The following is a 19913-nucleotide window of genomic DNA, read 5'->3' as shown; positions in this document are numbered from 1 at the left end:
GATTTTTCCATCTAGATCCTTAACTACGGCTTTTACTACACTATTCTTGTCTGTAATGACAACCAATGGAAAACACAAGAACAAAAATGTGGAAGAAAGATAAAATGGGACTTCAAAATTACTACTTAACAGATTACCCCCACCCACACCCCCAGCACATGCAATATTATTTCAGAGTTCTACTTACTTCTGAAAGGGGAATAAAGGATTTTAGTTTTGTAGTTTTTTAAGTGCAATGGTGTGGTGATTTTACAGAGTCGGCAACTGAACTGGCTGTTTCAAAGCCCCTGTGCTTGTGGGCAAAGAATTTCTGGATTTCTGCCAAAAATGAAGTTCAAGTTATTTGAAGGGATTGGCTGTTGCAGGTTCTGTATTTCTTTTAATCAGGCTTTGTTTTTCACAGCTGTCATTAGTCCATTCTAGTTTATTACCTGTTGGGACTTGGAGTTCTGGCATTTGGAAATGTATTTATTCAGTCAATGTAAAAAAAAAAAAAAAAACAAACAACAACAAACTGTCACAATTTTGAAGAAGGTTGTTTATCATCTGGCAATGCACAGGCAACAGTCTTTTTGCTTCAAATACCTTCTTCTACACATCTACCTCGGAGAAACTTCTGGAGACAGTGCCTTTATTTTCTTTTTATTTCTTTTCTCCATAAATCCCTCCTACTTTTCTTCTATATTCCTCCCTCTCCCTCCCCTGCCCCTGCTCTCTCTCTCTCTCTCTCTCTCTCTCTCTCTCTCTCTATATATATATATATATATATATATATATATATATATATATATCCTACCCTTCCTTTTCTTATTCTTTCTTATTTCCCTCTTCTTCCTCTTTTCAGAGTTCCTCTCTGTCTCTTTTTATTTAAATTTGGAAGCTCTAAAGAAATAATTTGACTTGAAAGTTCAGTATTTGTGCAAAATGGCTCTGACAGAAAACAGAGTTTATTATATGTATCAGATTGAACAGGACAGAGTGAAATAGTAAGAATTGCAATACTGCCCACATGGTAATAGAAAACCACCTTTTATCTCAACAGTTTATGATTTTAGTTTATGTCTATGCAAGGATTTCTTGTTAAATCAGTTTCACTTAAGTGCTCTTGAAAACTTCAGATTTTTTTTTAGTTAAGAATCCTACATTGATATGTTTGGGGGCTCTGTTGAGCAATTTTTTTCCAGACATTGATTACTGCCTGAAAGAAAATAAGTTAAAGGAACAAAAAAGCACCTACTAACTAGACAAATTATCAACCTACATAATATTGAGCTTATTATCATTCAAAATATTAAAAATCTATAGTTATGTGGTGTAAAGGCTTTTGATCAATGTATTACTATAGAAAAAATTCTGAGCTTCCCTTTTGCATTTATTGTTAACTTTATTTTTTTATTTTTAGTCTTGGAACTATGGATTGAACCCAGGGGCAGTTAACCATTGAGCAACATCCCCAGCTCTTTTTATTTTTTCAGTTTGAGACAGGGTCTCACTAAATTGCTTAGGGTCTCACTAAGTTGCTGAGGATCTCACTAAGGTGCTGAGGCTGGCATTGAAATTGCAATCCTCCTGCCTTAGCCTTCTGAGTCACTAGGATTACAGCTGTATAACTCTGCCCTCATCTGTAGTTAACAGTAAATGCCAACCTGAATACAGTAATTTATGAAAAATAATAATACACGTGTTATTCAGATTTGTAGGCCTTTAAATTATTACAATTTGTTACAATATTTGATCAGGGTTCTTATATGGTTTTGTATAATTGTATGCTTTATTTTCTGCTTGATGATCACTGAGACAATGTAAATTGCTTGTGGTCACATAGTAGAATAATCAATACTTTAGTCCTCTTGCTCTTGCTAGTCCTTATTGTGTCTTAATTTTTAAAAATTAGATATACTTCCTTTAAGAACATGACATACAGAATTCACTTATTTTAACTTAGTCAAGTGGCAAACTTAGCAAAAGGATTGGCCCGTTGCATAAGAGTTAAATTATGGGATACAGCAATCAGTGGGAGGCCAGCCTAGGTGAGGCCACACAATTTCAAACTAGTTTTCTGCTTCTCTAAAGAGTCCTTCTGACTGGTTCTCAGGAAATAGTGAGATAACTTGAAACTCATTAGATATTTTATATAAGCTTTGTGTGTGTGTGTGTGTGTGTGTGCTTGGAATCATATTAGGGAGAGGGTATAAGATAGTTAACACAGGGATGTTTAAGCAAGTGATCATCTTCCTCAGGAAAAATTGGAGATGACAAATTATATTGCCTAAGGATAAGTCTATTTGTGCTAGCCTCTTTATTTAAAAAGAGACTTTCAGAAGTAGTTCCAAAAAGCAAAAACAGAATAACAACATAACAGCAACAACTGTTTATTTTATTTTTTCCTTCACAGTCTTCTGATTCAAGGAAAGATACATGTTTAAAGGCATATTGTACAAAGTTGTCTTCCTTAGTCATTTAGTTTAGTGAATGACCTGGTGCTCAAAACTGCGATTCTGCAAACAAACTTGATACCATTTAGAATTTAAATATTATTTATAAATGTTATACCTTCTCAGATTGCTCTCCCTGTTCATAGACCATGTCACAAAGATGCTACACACCAGAGAAGACCTCTGAAGCAAATCATTAGATCATTTTCCTTATAAGCCTCTCATTTTTAGTCAGTCTACTGAATCCCTGCACTCTGACACCATAATTAGCCTAATTATATTTTTTAGTTCTAAGATCATCATTGTCATTTAAATTAACATACTACAATTAAATATGACATAACAATATTTACTTTCAAAAAGCCTCAGAGCAAAGAATGAAACTTTCTTATATCTTCAAATCCTCAGCAGTAAATCCTATTCCAATGCATGCCAGTAATTCATTCAACCTTAAAATATTACTGATGTGTCACGCCACATTTAGAAAAGCATCCTATTTGTTCACAACCCTTTTTTTAAGATCTTTTGGCATTTTGTTGCTTGTCTTTTCAAAAGACAAACTGCACAAAATATTCTAAGTTTACTGAGAATTATTACTTTATCAATCTTCATTTTCACAGACTATCATCTTCTTTGATGTGAATCACAAAGAAAATTATCATCTTATGAAAAGCAACAAGGATTTCAAGTATTTTCTGTGAAGTATCATGAGCTTTGCACCCTGACCAGTCATTCTGACACATTTTGAATCAGGTGTCCCTAGGCATGAGAATAGCCACTTTCTCCAGAACTGGCATTTGGTAAACATCTATCAGTCTAATAAATGCTAACCAGATCACATTAGTAAATGCACAGCTCTCAAAAATGTGTTATCACCATTCAAATTCACTTTTATAGAACTGAAGCCCAACATTATTTTCACTGTAGACACAACTGTCAGGAGAATTAACAGTAGCTTGCATTGAATGATTGGGTGCCTGTGGGAAAGATGAGCAATGTACACATTTGGGAAGCATTTTGATCATGGAACATAGAGATATTGCTCTATGCTACTGTTTGATGGCCATTTCCTACATTTTATTAAACTTCCATAATCAAAGAGAGATTGGATCATTTAAGTACAATCTATGACATACACACAGTGGAAATTTGTTTGCAAACTACAGAACGTATATTTAAAAGAAAAAGGACTGCAGGTAAAATCAGGTATAAGAACTAAGAATAGAATCCCTGTGAAGCTCCAGGAAAGGCTTGAGGTAATACCAGGGGATTGGAAACACACCTGTCACTTGGTAAACACAGGCTAGATTAGGCAGAACTGACAGTATCCAAGTGCAAATCTAGGCTAATACATAAACCTTTGATTTTTAATCTTGAGATGGTAAAACCAACAAGTTCAGAATTTCAAAAACCTAGATTGGTCATCCTGCAAATCACTAAAATACAAACTCATTTTCTGAACAGGCAAGCAAACATCCCTTACCTTAGGTGAAAAAAAATATATCAGTGTATAAATATATAACGTATAAAGCAGGCTTTAGCAAACATTTTCCATAAACTTTAATGTTATAATGTTAAGTACTGTCACTAGTACTTAAGTCTGCTTTTATAGTCGGGGTTGCAGCCATACACAATAAACATATGAATATGACCAGGTTTCAATGAAACACTATTTATGAATAATAAAATTTGAATTTTCACATGACTGAAGATTTTATTCTATTTTGATTTTTTTAAAATCATTTGAAACCATGTAAAAATGTTTCTTAGAACACAGGTTACATAAAAACAGGTATGACATGACTTTGACCATGTATTGTAGTTTGTTGACCCCAGTACACAGAAATCTATATAATAAGTGAGAATATTTCTTTGATGTTGGGGATATGTAAAAGCCAGTTTGATTGTTTTTAAAAGGATGTTCTATGCTGAACTTATTTTCCAAAAATCAATAGCACCAGTGATTTGCAGTATTCTAATTCAATTCTTCTGACATAAGAGCCTAATGGCTTAATTTAGTAAAAAATAAAAGAACTTAAATAACTTTGGTAGATCCAGCCTAGTATTATTTTAGTTTTTTTGTATCTTAATCCAATTACTGTTATAAATCTATCTTAGAGAATCAAAGGGTATTTTAAAATAGTCATTTTTTCTATAAAATTTGTATAGATCTAATGTATAGCTAAATATAACAAAATATCTAATTTATCACATGGCAGTCACTTGAATTTCAGTCTTGAGTATCCAAATGATACTACTATACTAATTTGAAAGACAGTATTCATGTTTTTTAAGGCATATACAGTTGTGAAGTGACTATTCTTTCTATATGGACAGATTACTTGTACAAATGAGAGTTCTATTCCTTATTAGGATATGAATTTGGCAAATGCTATAGCTTAAATCTTAGGTGTCCCACAAAGGCTCATGTGTTAAAGGCTTTGTCCCCAGATAGGTGATGGAACCTTTAGGATGAAGCCAAGGGGAAGATGTTCAGGTCACTGGGGTGTGTCCTTAAACAGATAGTGGGACCCCAGCCTGAGCTTCTTTTTCACTTCCAGCTCCTCAAGGTGAGCAGCTTGCTCGGCCCTGAACTCCTTCCCTGATGCACAGTCACAGGCCCAAAGCAATGAAGCCAATTGATTCTAGATTGATTTGGCCCAAAACTGTGGGCCAAAATAAACCTGTCCTGTGTATAGATGGGTTATAACAGGTAATTATAGTAACAGAAAGTTGACTAACATGGCAAGTTACCTGAACCCTGTATACCAGCTTATTCACCTACACAGCAGAACTATTCCATGGAGTTGTTTTAAAGTCACTATGTAAAGGATTTAAGATAGAGACTGACACAAAATTGGATTTATGGAGATGTTTGGCTTATTATCATTATCAAAAAACATTTTTTCATGACTCATTTGCTCATTATTACAAACTCCCTGATCAACTGTAGTAGCATTCACATATACACTCAGACACATGCAAACACACACACACACACAATTTGGGTAAGTATGATAAATTAGGTGATCCAGATAAATGTCTCTTAGTGAGCTTTAAAGGATCTTGATCAACTTTAAATATAACATTTATTAATTAAATTCCCCACCTAAATCATAGACATAGACCTTGTTCAAAAGCATTCAAGAATACTTAATCTAACAATTACTAGAGGAAGAGAGAAAAGTTTTGACTTTCACAAAATAGTTACTTGATGATTTTTAAGGACACAGATTTGAGCAAAAGAGAGCAATATCAAACAACCACCTTTGATTATAATGAAAAGAAACAGATAACGCTATTCTACTAACAGATTACTCTTCATCTGATTTAAATGACTCTGTGCCTCTGGTTGAACATTATATGTGCATTTCTATGTTTAGAATATTATTTCTACTACAGAAAATTCAATAAGAAAGCTAAAAATAGAAATGACTTCCAACTTCCATATTTATGAATTTGCCTTTGGGTAAAGTAGTTCAACAATTTGGTTGCTGTTTTCAGCTTCAAATGTTTATATATTATGAATGACAGTACTGCTACTAAAGAATAAAACTTCCTATATTCTTGTCCTCAGATCCTTTTAAAAATAAATTCTAAAATGAATGTTTACAAGTTTAACAATACAAAACCCAAACTTTGAGACACAAACAACAAAACCACCATGAAAACAAAACTGTGATCAAAACTCCAGCTGGATTATGTATAATATGAAATATCTGAATCAATGATGTAGGATTAAATTCTTAAAATTCCACTTAGATGTACAGATTAAAAATATCTCTTAAAATATTGAGGATATATTTTTTAATCATACACAAATTATGTTTCATTATGATAATCAAATTTTTCAATGTTTTTTTCTAAAAGAGACTCTTTAACAAAGGTGGAAGAATATTCCACATTACTTTTCTTACTTATTTATTTTTTTTCTGGTACTGGGGATTGAACCCAGGGGTGCTTAAATGCTGAGCTACACTAACAGCCCGTTTTCATGTTTTATTTTTTGAGACACTAATTGCTTGGGGACTCCCTAAGTTTCTGAGGCCGGCTTTGAACTTGCTATCCTCCCACCTTAGCTTCCCAGACTATTGGGATTATTAGGCATGCGCTACTGCACCAGGTGATATTACACATTTCTATCAAGGATTTTCTTTCGATTTATAGATTCATCATAAGCCAGTTTCTTAGTAGTCAAGGACAGATTTTTTAGGGACAATATATAATTTTAAAGCTAAATAGAACTCTGCTCTAATCATTTATCACAACTATCACAAAAATATTTACTTTGTGGGAATACATAGTTTATAATAAAAAGGATATAACTAAGAATAATACATACAGATCATATTTGATGATGGTTATAGTATTCACTGGATATTACCAAATCTTATATTTATTTAATTCTGATCAAAGAACATAATTTGCACATGATTTTATCTGGCCTCCTTGCATTTTTTTTTTAGGACAGGAACATACTTAACCTTACTTTGTCTTCATTATTCTATTAGGTATTTATTACTCCCCCCGCCCCCGTCTTTAAGTGAGGGAATATAAAAGTCTGACAAAGATTATGTCTTATCTTCAAGATTGTGCTGCAAATACATGCTATTGTCAAAATTTGAATGTAGGTTTTGAATGATGGTCCTGGTCTCTTTTTACTCCACAAAGATGACTGAGTACTGAAGGGGAATGGGCCTAGTGAATGTTCCAGAAGTGGAAAGTGCCTCTTGGGTCCTATACAAACATTTATTTTAATCATTTTTTCATAGGAATCTTCTGGAAGACTATTAACATTTGCCTGTCTCCTTAAAAGAGGTCACTAAAAGGAATTTACTCTTATCTTGATGACTCACAGTCTCCATCATGAACAGCCATTATCACACCCTGAAGCAAGGCAGCACCTGTCAAGCTGTCAGCTGTCATGTCTGCAATCATCCTGCTTGCCTCTAACAGCCTTCTGCTCTGATTCTGCTCAATGACTCCGGGTCAGGGAACCAGATGACCAAGGCTTTTAAAGATTATACGTAAACGTTCTCAGCTTTCTCAACTGTAAAATGAGGTTGCTTTACCAGACCAGTGGTGCTCAACTCTGACTATGTATTTGAATCACTGTGCTCAGACTCCACTACTCATATGAAATGGGGATTTAACACTGGTATTTTTTGAAATGCTCTTGATGTTGTTGTTTTTTTTTTCTTAATAAGCAAACAGGCTGAAGAAACATAATGCTAAAATATCTTTAAATCTGAAATGTAACATTTCCACAACTTAAAGAATTATAAGTTCCTAAATGAAGCACTATACCTTATACTGTATTCAGTGTCTAGTAATTTAGACACACACAGAGACAAAGACACATATACCCTCTTCATCACTTGAAGGTGGTGCACTGTTCTGTATATTCAGGCAAAGACTTCCTCTTTGTCACAAACCTATTTAGTATTTCTTCTTTAATTTTTCTCAGTTCTCTGTTTCTCCAGCTAAATGCTTAGATTAGGTAGTTGCAATAAATAAATAAATAAATAAATAAATAAATAAATAAAGTACATACAAATTTAAGATTTCAAAATATATATACACATGTATATAATTTAAAAATATAAACTTTTAAGTTTATACAATATGTTATTGTATATTCCTCTCTGCTTCCCTCCCTCGACTTCTTGTATCCTTCTTTCTGCACCATTTTATTTCTATTACTATGCACTTGATATTCACAGATATGAAAAGAACAAAAGTGCAAAATCTCTGTTGTAATGGAGTTCATTGATAAATGTGATTGAATGAGCAGGTGAGCAGACCATTGTAACCAGTGTTGCAAAGACATCTGTAGGTTTCTACAGCAGCACAGATGGGCAGTGCAACCAGCCTAGGAGTAGAGTAGAATGAGGACACCAGGAGGAAGCAAGAGTTGAGTTTAACCTTGAAAGACTCATCCAGGTGGAAAAAGAAATGATCACAGGAAATACTACCAATAAGGAGGAAAATATGTAAAGTTTAAAAGATGGAATAATATAGGATATTTGAGGGAATTTTTAAGTATGTAGGTCAGTGTGTCAGGCAGTATAAATGGAAAGCACACACACCTGTCCTCACTAATGAGCTTGGAGCTTGTTTATGGAGGAACCTGTACATCCTGCCAAAGATGTCAATTAATTTTCCTTTCTTCCTTTTTTTTTTTTTAACTCAAAAGGCAATAGGAAAACATTAAAGAATCTTGAGAAAATCAAACACAAGTTACATTCCATGACCATTATGGAAATACTAGCACATGATTATCTTTTATTAATATATATATACACATGTATATAATTAAAATATAAACTTTTAAGTTTTATAATATATATAATTTGTTTTAATCCCTTTTCTAACAATTGGCTTTTATCACTCTTAGTTTTTTTTGTTTTGTTTTGTTTTGTTTTGGAGGGGAGTGGAACTGGGAATTGACCCCTGGGGACCATATCACTAAACTATGTTTTCTAGTTATATGCATCATAGTTACATTATATTGGGTGGAATCACGTGTGTCAAAATTTCAAACTTCTTTAATAAATGAATAGTTATTATTTTTGTACACCTGCATTTGTTAAAAAAATTTTAAAAATTTGTTCTAATTAGTTACAGATGACAGTAGAAAGCATTTTGACACATCGTACACAAATGGAGCACAACTTCTCATTCCTCTGACTGTACGTAGTGCTGAGTCACACCAGTAGTGTAATCATACATGTATATAGGGTAATAATGTCTGTCTTCTTCTACTGAAAATAACATTTCTTAAAATTGAAGTTCTTTGATAGCTGCAAATATGGTGATGACCCATAGCAGTTTTCAATCAATCTTGTCAAAAGTTTTAAGTTAGAGGTTGAGGTTGTAACTCAGTAGTAGAGCGCTTGCCTAGCATGTGTGAAGCACAGGGTTTGATCCTCATCATCATGTAAAAAAAAATAAATAAATAAAATAAATGTATTGTATCCATTTAAAAAAAAAAGATTTAGGTTATCCATCAGGGTATTCTAGATAACTGCAGTTATAAAGCTGGGTGCACACAATTACCAACCATAGAGATATGCATTTATATTTTTTTGTTTTTACTATTTCTTTTTTTAGTTGAGGATCGAACCCAATGCCTCACACATGTTAGGCAAGCGCTCTACCACTAAGCCACAACCCTAGCCCTATTTCTATGACCTATTTCTTTATGGAAATGATTTATCTGGTCATAACTCTTACATTTGTGCTACTATGGTTAGTAAATACAAGCATTTATTCTTGCAAAAATATGTATGCTTATTTTATTATAGCCTATTTTACTGTGTAAAATTATGCAAGTATTTATAAAGTAAAATTATGTAATAAATACTTATGAAGTTATATATATGTATATATATATATATATATATATATATATAATTTGTGATTTTAATGAAATACTAATGCTATATCCTGACTCAAAATGGGCATTCAGATTTCACTGCAATAATCAAGAACAGCAGACAATTAGCAATTCTGTTAGAGAAACTGTGTAGAAGAGTTTACCATTTATAAGCCCTGAGACATGGAGTACAGGAGTTAATTTAGGAGGATTTGTCATTGTTGAAGTGGTGACTATGAGACAGGGGACTGAACATGTTGCACATCTACATTGGAAGGCTGATCCTAGGAAGGCAACACACACTAGCATGAGAAGCAGAACTATAGGACATTTAAAACATGGCTTCATAAAATGATACAGATGGAAAAGCACAGACACAGACATGACAGCTACTCATAAATATGCTTCCTAGGATTACTCTTTTAGTTAAGGAATCAGGGACTTAGGTCACATCTTCCAAATTCCATGCTATTCTTAACAACTGTTTGTAAAACCATCCATAAGATAAATGTCTAGAAACATTGTGCAGCTTTTTAAAGACATTAATATTTTTCATTTCTAGAAAATTTGCCAAGGAATGTTGAAAATTTAATATGATTTTTTTCCTTAGAGAAAAGAAAAGAGAATAGCTGTTCTGGTTATTCTAAATAATTAAACTTGTATAAATATATGATGATATAGCAAGTTAATGAGTTTATACACACTAATTTATTTAGGTTAAATAGTTGAAATTCGTGTTGGTTAAAAATAAAAATACTAAATAGAATAGGCACAATACTATGCAGTCATTAGTGTGGCCATATTAACATTGAATACTCCTTTCTTCATTCTTTAGAAAAAAATATTAGTATTCTTAAACAAAATTTGTTCAGTGTTCAACAGAATGTTAAAAATCTTAAGTGTTTAGCTCTTAGAACTCTTTATTTTTACCCATTTTCCCTAGGAAACAGCATCCAGTCCCAAGGCTTTAAATACCAAATGAATGCTGATGAGTCTCTCATCTGTATCACCAGTTCCAAATACACCCAGATGTGCACATTCACTTGCACTACAGAAAACTTCATTTCCCTGTTTGGATTACCTCTGGTGAGAACCTCAAATTTGCACTGAAAGAGGAACAAAGCAAAACAAGCCATTTCTCCCTTTTGTTTACTGTGGCCCAAAACACAAGGCTCATACTTTCTATCTTGGTTTACCTTGTTCTTCCCTGACACTCAATGGCTTGAGACCTTCTGGCTCATCACTAAACCACTGTTTAGTTCTGTATCATCCATCTCCTCCTCAATTCAACAACCTCTGAAACATAGTTTCCCTTTTCACTGTAAGTTTTCTAAACACAGTAGCCTGCATGATCATTGAAATGCAAACTAGATCATGTCTTCTTGGCCAATTTTTTCTGATGGCTTCATATCACACCAAAAATGCACCAGAAATGCAAACTCTTAACCCACCATGTATTTTTATGATGTTTTCATGGTTGTTGACATACGGCAAGATTATTACATCTACAGAGAGTGCACAGTTGCATCCTCCAACCATGAAATAAGTTATACAAAAATCCTAGCCCACAAAAATTAGGATGATGCCTCCTAATACCACAATATAGGACCTTTGGGATTTATTAAATCATGACAGTGGCACCCTCCTGAATGCCTGAATGGGATTATCACACCTTTAAAAAAAAAAAAAAAAAAAAAAGACCATAGAGAGCTAATTGGCCCCCTCTACCATGTGAATACACAGCAAGAAGGTGACATTCTGCTCTATGACCAAGAACCAGGACATCATTAGACATGGAATCTTAGAGTTTTCAGCTTCCAAAAATGTGAGAAATAAATTTCTGTTCTGTATAAATTATTCAGCATATAGTATTTTGTTATGGCAGCCTAAATAGACTAAAACAAGTTGAGACTTGCCACGTGAACAGAAACAACGTACTCTTCTAGACTGGCCTATATAATTATTGTCTCTTTACATCCTAAAGTCATACAGAGCTTGGAAAAATGTCACTGATTCAGACAGATCTTCTCATTATCTTGTTATACTTCCATGTTGAATATATATATGGCATATGTTTATATTCCATGCTAAAACATAGGCTCCTAAGGCAGAGAATTTGGCCAATTTCTCAATGTTAAAGATTGACACATAGTAGATGATATATAAATTCTATTAGATGAATGAACATAGTATTTTAAATGTCTGCAGACACATTGTAGAGATGGCTCATCTACTTTGGTAGCATTTGGTATTTGCATTACAGTATATAAAACTAATTGAAGATGTCATAAGGCCTTAGATTTTGGAAAATCCTTTCACAGGTTATCTGATACCATTATCATAGTTGAGAAAGACTTAAGGAGACTAGGATAAAAGAAGTTAACTGACATTTAATGAATGGTTGGGAGTTAGTGAAGAATCCCAGCTCTTTACAGACCTCTTCCTAAGCAGCTGAGCATCAGGATTGATGTGTAATTGTTTTGTGTTCAATGTAGTTTAAAAGATACATAGAACACCAGATCCTGTCCATATGGTTACACAGTTTCTAAGACAAGTCTGCATTTTTAAAAAGTAAGCATTTCAAATATCTTAGCCTCTAAATAAACAATGGTTTAGAAACATAATAGCAATTAACCTATCTAATTTCCTGGCAGAATAGAAACATTACATTCATTGTTACAGTGCTCTGAAGGTAAATTCATGACCATGTACTTGAAACAGAGTGAGATAGATATTACTGAATGTGATAGGACAATTCTACATAATTTATAAATGCTAGGTTCCTACATTATGGTTCTTTTCATTCATTTTTTCTATGGCTATGAATTTAAAGCTGTTTGAATCCACAACTTCAGGAAGAAACAGGCAAAGAAGGCAGGTCTATTTGTTATACATCTGCAAGCACTGTTTTTCTGGTGTGTGATACATCATGCTCCTGAGACTACTTGTGCATTCTGCTTTCAAGATGTCGGTAATTTATTTCCAAACCTCCTTAGCATACTTATTTAAATAAAAATTATGAGAAAGGACCTATTATTCACAAAGGAGAAAATATACACTACTTAGAAATTCCTGTGAAATACGTTGTTCTCCACGTACAGATACTGTATTTTAATCCATAAAATATTCCATCATCATATCTTTGAGAATTTAGATTTCATTATTAATTCTGCGGGACTATAATAGCTTCTGTAATAACTGTGTCAGGACTAACTAGCTTGCCATTGATGTGATTAAAAAATACACACTATATATCAAAAGTGGTGCACACTACAGAGCTTGATGTAAAGGAGGCCAGGCTCTTACATTAATTACTTTATAGGCTATGACAATTTAAATTCCCATAGAATAGGAGATTTTCCCTCTGCATAGAATATGTATATTAAAAGATTATGTACATGGTGCTCTGATAAATCAGTTAGGCTTTATTTTAATTGTAAATAATCATTTAAGATAATGCCACCCAAATTCATTTACACACTCATTCATTCATTAAACACTTTTTTACTTAATGAGTACTATGCTAGTTACTTGGAGTAAAAAGATGAACATGAAATGATAAAACTTCTAAAGGCCATTCTATAAACTAGTAGGACAGGCAAAGAAATCAACAATTATCTTGTCACTTTCTATCCATGTGACATCTGCCCCAACTATAGGTATATTCTGGTTCATTTTATTAGACCCTTAATTATAAATTACTACATTGAAATTCTGATATGTAAAGCTTTAATGAGCTTAACAAAAACTCAATCATGAAAAATTGATTCTTCCTTAAATTGAAGTCAAAAGCAAGTTTCTGAGTTCTAGAACCTTGAAAAGTGGAAATTTAATGAAGAAACATGATTTGAAATCTGGGCAACTTTTGCTGCTATCATCATTGTTCTATACCTAGAATAATGCCTTCAATATAAATACTTGAATAACAAATTCCTGAGGATATAGATATAATTAACTTACAGCAATGCTATTTTTATCATGTCAAAAAATCTTGAAAAGATATCAATTGATCATATGTAGAAGAAGAGAAAAACCTAAAAGCACAACCTTATTATGAAATTGATGGCAAAGGACAAACGATTTTGTCCAGTGACTTCTGGGACTGAAATTCTTTTATTTGGGGGAGTTCTGAAATATTTTTGGCACCATTCAAGAAAATGTTTTAATCATAATATAACATTCAGTTAATTAATGGATAAACAATATTTTTTGAAAAATTATGTCTCTTTGCATCATTACATAAGATGTATATTTTTAAAGCATCTTGACCCTTTTCATTGGTAGCTGGTATATTTAGCTCTAGCTCAGTTTTTTTATGATTGAATGAGGGCAATTGGGGCTCTCTTTATTGGTAACTACTGTGACAACTAGATGTGGGATTCATAACTAGAAAAAAAATCATTTGCCACATTATAACCTGAAATGCTATGAATCCATTTGGACAAATTCTACATTCTCTGAATTTCTTAGTAAATGAGCTAGTACAAAATGCACTTGTATAGATTACAGACAAAGATATACAGCTCATGGCCTGCAAAGAGAAATATCATAGCAAATACATTTTAAGAACTCTATTTAAAAACTTTGATTTTGATCTATTTTTCCCTTTTTCTACAGTGTTAGGGTTTATCAAGAAGGATATGCTTATCTAACTCCACTATCACCACCTCTCACATTTTTAAATTCCCTTGTTATGTAGGTCTAGCAACTTAAAATGACTCCTCAAACCTCTCTTTGAGGGATATGGCTTTAAAGTAACAGAATATTTCACTTGATTGGAACAACAGCATGAAGTTTAAGAAACTACAATCCAGGGCACAGCACCTTTAATTTGGAGCTGATTTAAACATTGCTCATTTTGTAATTGGGGTACGTTATATAATAGCCTTATGTCTCAGTTTCTTTATCTATAAGATGGACATAAGAATAACTCATATAATTGTTACAAGTATTAAATAAATTAAAATATGAAGAAAGAGAACCTATTTGGCACTGAGGAGACTATATATATATATATATATATATATATATATATATATATATATATATATATATATAAGCTTTATATATTTATCTATTTGTTTTCCAAATCATAAAACAGGCCTTTGGAAATCCGCTTTACAGTTCAGCATTACAGAACACAATGAATCATCCTCCTCATATTTTCATTTCTGTACTTTTAGCTTAAATTTCATTGTCTACCCCTTCAAATCCTTCTTCTTGTTGTATTAAATAGACCTGAACTACTCTTCCATCAAAAACAGAACACTTACAAATTCCAGATGGAATTATGTCTGCTTCAGTGAAGATGAGTGGGGCTGAAGGACTCACTGCATTGGGGACAAAGACAAAACAAAAACAAACCAGAAAAAAAAAAATCCATGGGACTTAACAGTGGGCTAATTAGTCTCATGTTAACTCTCGTCAACGTTAAAGATGTGGAGAGGGTCTACTGCACTGCCCTCCTGGGTTGAGTAACTCTCCCATTACCTGGAGGAGTTCACACTGCTCTCCTCAAATTTATAATTATTGTCCCTCTTTCATGTGGCCAGCACATCACACTGTCACTGTCACAACCCATGGCTCAGGCACCTGTGCCTGCCTCTCCATTTCCCTTTCCCTGCTGGAAAGCTGCCCATCTGCTCACCTGAGGCTCATGTCTGTTCATGCCCTGCAGGTTGCATCCTTTCTCTAGGTATGAAACATTTTAATGAAAATATTCCCTTTTTCATATCATCAGTTTTTGCTTTGTACAGAATTATTTATAAAAGAATTCCCCATTTAAGTAAGAAAAAAAAATCCTCACTTCAATTCATGTCCTTCTTGCTTTCCACAATTATTCATTCCCCATTACAGGAAATTGCTCAAAAACAGTAGTATTTAATATCTGCAGTTCCTCTTCTTCTTTCTTGAAAATAGCCCAATATCTCACCTAAAACTCGTTTTCAAATTTCCCCTATATTGACACATTACTCTATCCAGTGAGGATTTCTAAATCTAACTGTTATCATTTAGTCAGATTATTACTGGATAATAATCTTCATTCAGTATTTACCACTGCAGCAAGAATAGCAGAGTCAAGATGAGGTAGAGGAGAGAAGTCAAGTGGAATGATCCCAGAGTTTGAAACACTTTTTCTGTCTGTGCTGCAGACTCAATGCAACAGGTAAGATTTTGAAATATAAGAGTATTCAGCAATTGTCATAGTGCTGAAGACATAAATTGTCGATGAGGTAGAGTCAAAAAAGAGGTACCCTGGTAAGGACCTTAAGGCTGGAGTTTAGAACCCTAAATGGATATTCCCTTGGAATACAGGAGTGAATTGAAGTGGCCAGCTTGATGCAGCACTGAAGCTGTCACCAACTAGCTAAGTTCTTAATTGGATTACGGTGATCATTCCATATTCTAGCTGGTATCCAGAAGGAATAATGATTATCAAATTATCTTCACAATCTGTTATATATCTGATATTTAGTATAACATGCAGGATACACAATATGTCCAAACCAATACAGAAATGTGTGTGTATATGTGTGTGTGTGTGTAATAGAAGCAAAGTCTTAGGAAACTTATATAATAAAGTTATATAGAGCTTGTATATATCTATGTTTACACATTTAAATGACAATGCAGAAATCTTTTAGAAAATAAGTCTTCTGAGTATATAGAAAAAAAACTAAATGAAAAAAACTAAAAATTATGATTTAAACTATCAGTAAATAGATTCAATATCATAGTAGTCATAGTTGAGGAAAGAATCATTATAATGGAAGATGAGTCAAATGGGAAGTATGCCATATAAAAATGGAGCCATGTGAATGGCCCTGGAGTTGTGTGCCTTGCTCCTGTGGTTAGGAGGCTGGCGACTGAATCATCCACACTGGTCCTTTCAATGGATCCATGAAACCTCTTAGTTTCTTCGGGGCAACATCAGAATTGTTGAATCTTAATTTATTTTTAATGAATGAGTTTTGTATCAATAATAAAGAATTCCTTATTTTGTATTACATCTAATGCTTCCTGTGTTGGTCTTGGAAAGCTGATGTCTCAGGTAAATGATGGACTCTGAAGAACATTCCACTAATGCCACAGAGAACTTCTTATTGATGTGTCTGCAGTATTATTATAGAAGATGGACCTTTCCTGTCCTACATAATGTTCAAATAGGCTCTGTTGTGACTTTTCAGCCAGTGGCTTATTTATCTGAGTTTTTTCATGGAAGTGGCAGTGAAAAGTAGGTTAAACTTTAATTTCAGTAACTGTACCCAATTTCATCTTCCTAATTAATGTTTTGTACAATTTCTAGACTTTATACATTTTGTTCAAGTATACTTTTTTCTAATTCCAGTAAATTATGAAAAGGAAGTTAATACAGAAAAAAAAGAATTAAAAAGATAAAGAGAAATTTATAAAAGTCAGAGAAAATACAGTAAATACTACAAAAGGTGTCTGGGCCATGTTAGAAAGGTCAAATATATTTGTAACTTGAGTTTCTACCACTCTTAAAAGAGGGGAGAGGAAAGGGAGCATGGGACAGCAACAATATTTGAAGAAAGACTATTTGGGAATGTTTAAACATGAAAAACATAGTAAGTCAGTGATATATAAACAGTATAAATACAAATATATATATATATCACATATAGTATATAATTATCAAATATTCTACCAAATAAATATGTGCAGATATGTAACTATATTTAAATTGTCAAAAATATCAACTATATCAGAGAGAACATTTGGGTTTTGGTTTTTTGGTATTGGCTTATTTCACTTAGCCTTATCTTCTTCAGTTCCATTAATTTACCAGTGAATGTGATAATTTTATTCTTCTTTATAGCTGAGTATTGAGGATGGGGAGGGAAAGAATAGAAACCCATTGGATTAGATAAAGGGGAAGAAAGGGAAGGGAGGGGAGAGGGGAATAGGGAGGAAAATAAAATCAATTGGACATAACTTTCTTAGACTTGTATTTGAATACACTACCAGGGTAACTCCGCATCATGAACAATCACAAAAATAGGATCCTAAATAGAATACATAATACTCTGTGATGGCTAATTTGTGAAAGTACATTCTACTTTCATGTATAACTAAAAAGAACAAAATTTTAAAAAAAATATAACAACTAAGACCTTAATAAAATTGTACAAGGCTTTTTACAAAAAAATAAAAAAAACTAAATTCTTATTGAGAAATAATGAAGTCAAAAATAAATAGAATTATATGTCATGCTATAGATTAAAAGACTCAATTTTTTAAAGTTTATTCCTCACCAATTTGTTTTAAATTCAGCATAATGCTTTCACAGCTATTAGCAGTGAAAAAAAGATACAAATGGTAAAAATCATCTGGAAGAAAAATAAGATTACCATTGTAAATAGCAAGATTTTATTCTACGCTCTAATAATTAAGAGAGAACAATAATGGCACAAAGATTTTAAAATTTATAATATTAGTATTCATAAAGACCCCTATTTGTACACAGTCTTTTAAATTATAGAAATGTGGTACTACAGAGCTCAGGAAAATTATCTTTTTTTCAAATGAAGAGTGCTCAATCATAGAATTCTGAGATGGGTTGTAGCAGGAAGAGTGCTCATTAAGGAGAGTGCTTGGGAGCAACAAAGATGGCAGGAAAAAGGACATTCAACAGAATTAGACCTACAGCTTTGTTTGTCCTCAGGGCCGTTTGTAACTAGAGTGGCCCATGAGAGTAGTCTTCACCCTCAGGGTGGTCAAACCTTTATGCACATGCTTGGGTCAGCCTTTGCTCATGGGCCACCCTTGGAAAAGGGTAGTTTAGGGTAAATCAGTGCTTTGTAGCTAAATTAAACCCTGAAGTGGGCTGGGGATGTGGCTCAAGTGGTAGCGCGCTAGCCTGGCATGCGTGCGGCCCAGGTTCGATCCTCAGCACCACATACAAAAAAAAAAAAAAAAAAAAAAACAAAGATGTTGTATCCGCCGATAACTAAAAAATAAATATTAAAATTCTCTCTCTCTAAAAAAAAAAACAGTTAAAAATAAATAAATAAATAAACCCTGAAGTGTTTGATAATTGAAGGCCACCTTCAGATAACACTCTTTGCAGGTGAGGCAGTTCATCAAGTGTCTACCTCATTCTGTTTGATTACTTATGTCATTTGTCACTATAAGTTGTTTACACATTGATTGATTGCAAAACTTAATGAGGACAAGAAATCTCTTGATTATTTTTTCTCTAGTATTATACTAAGTGTTGGCGAGGTTGTGGGGGAAAAGGCACACTCATACATAGCTGGTGAGACTGCAAATTGGAGTACCACTCTGAACAGCAGTATAGAGATTCCTTAGAAAACTTGGAATGGAACCACCATTTGACCCAGCTATCCCACTCCTCAGTCTATACCCAAAAGAGTTAAAATCAGCTAACACAGCCACATCAATGTTTATAACAGTTCAATTCACAATAACTAAACTGTGGAAGTAACCTAGATGCCCTTCAATAGATAAATGAATAAAGAAACTGATACACACACACACACATACACACACATACATACACACACATACACACACCTACATACACACACATACACACACACATACATACACACACACACACTGGAATATTACTTGGCATAAAAAGATAATAAAATTATGGTATTTGCAGGTAAATGAATGGAACTGCAGAACATCTTGCTAAGGGAAGTAAGCCAATCCCCCCAAAACCAAAGACCGAATGTTCTCTGATAAGTGAATGCTGATTCATTATGGGTGGGGACATGGGAAAAATGGAGGAACTTTGATGGTGCAAAGGGGGGGAGGTATGGGGAGAGGGAATGAAGGTAGGAAAGATGAGGGAAAGAGATGGACATCATTACCCTAGGTACAGGTATGACTGCAAATATGTACATCATGTACAATCAGAGAAATGAAAAGTTGTGCTGCAATTGTGTACAATATATCAAAATTATTTCCGCTGTCATATGTACCTAATTAAAATAAATAAATAAGTTTAGAAAGCTGTTTATTCCATAAAAGATCTTAAATAAATGAATGATGCTGAAAAGTTAATTAAAGGCCAAACTGTGAAATATGTTATAAGTATTGTTAAAATA

General features: G+C 33.3%; 1 protein-coding gene across 2 annotated transcripts in view; it reads right to left on the bottom strand.

Annotated features, from left to right (window-relative positions):
• The window catches only part of Mgat4c (MGAT4 family member C), a 794840-nt gene that overhangs the window by 660473 nt on the left and 114454 nt on the right, over positions 1–19913 (bottom strand). The window lies entirely within an intron of this gene.

Source organism: Marmota monax, unplaced genomic scaffold, assembly GCF_021218885.2.
Source record: "Marmota monax isolate L192 unplaced genomic scaffold, Marmota_monax_Labrador192_F-V1.1 WCK01_AAM20220418_F8-fsc00036, whole genome shotgun sequence".
NCBI classification, from domain to species: domain Eukaryota; kingdom Metazoa; phylum Chordata; class Mammalia; order Rodentia; family Sciuridae; genus Marmota; species Marmota monax.
This window is presented reverse-complemented; position numbering and strand designations above follow the sequence as displayed.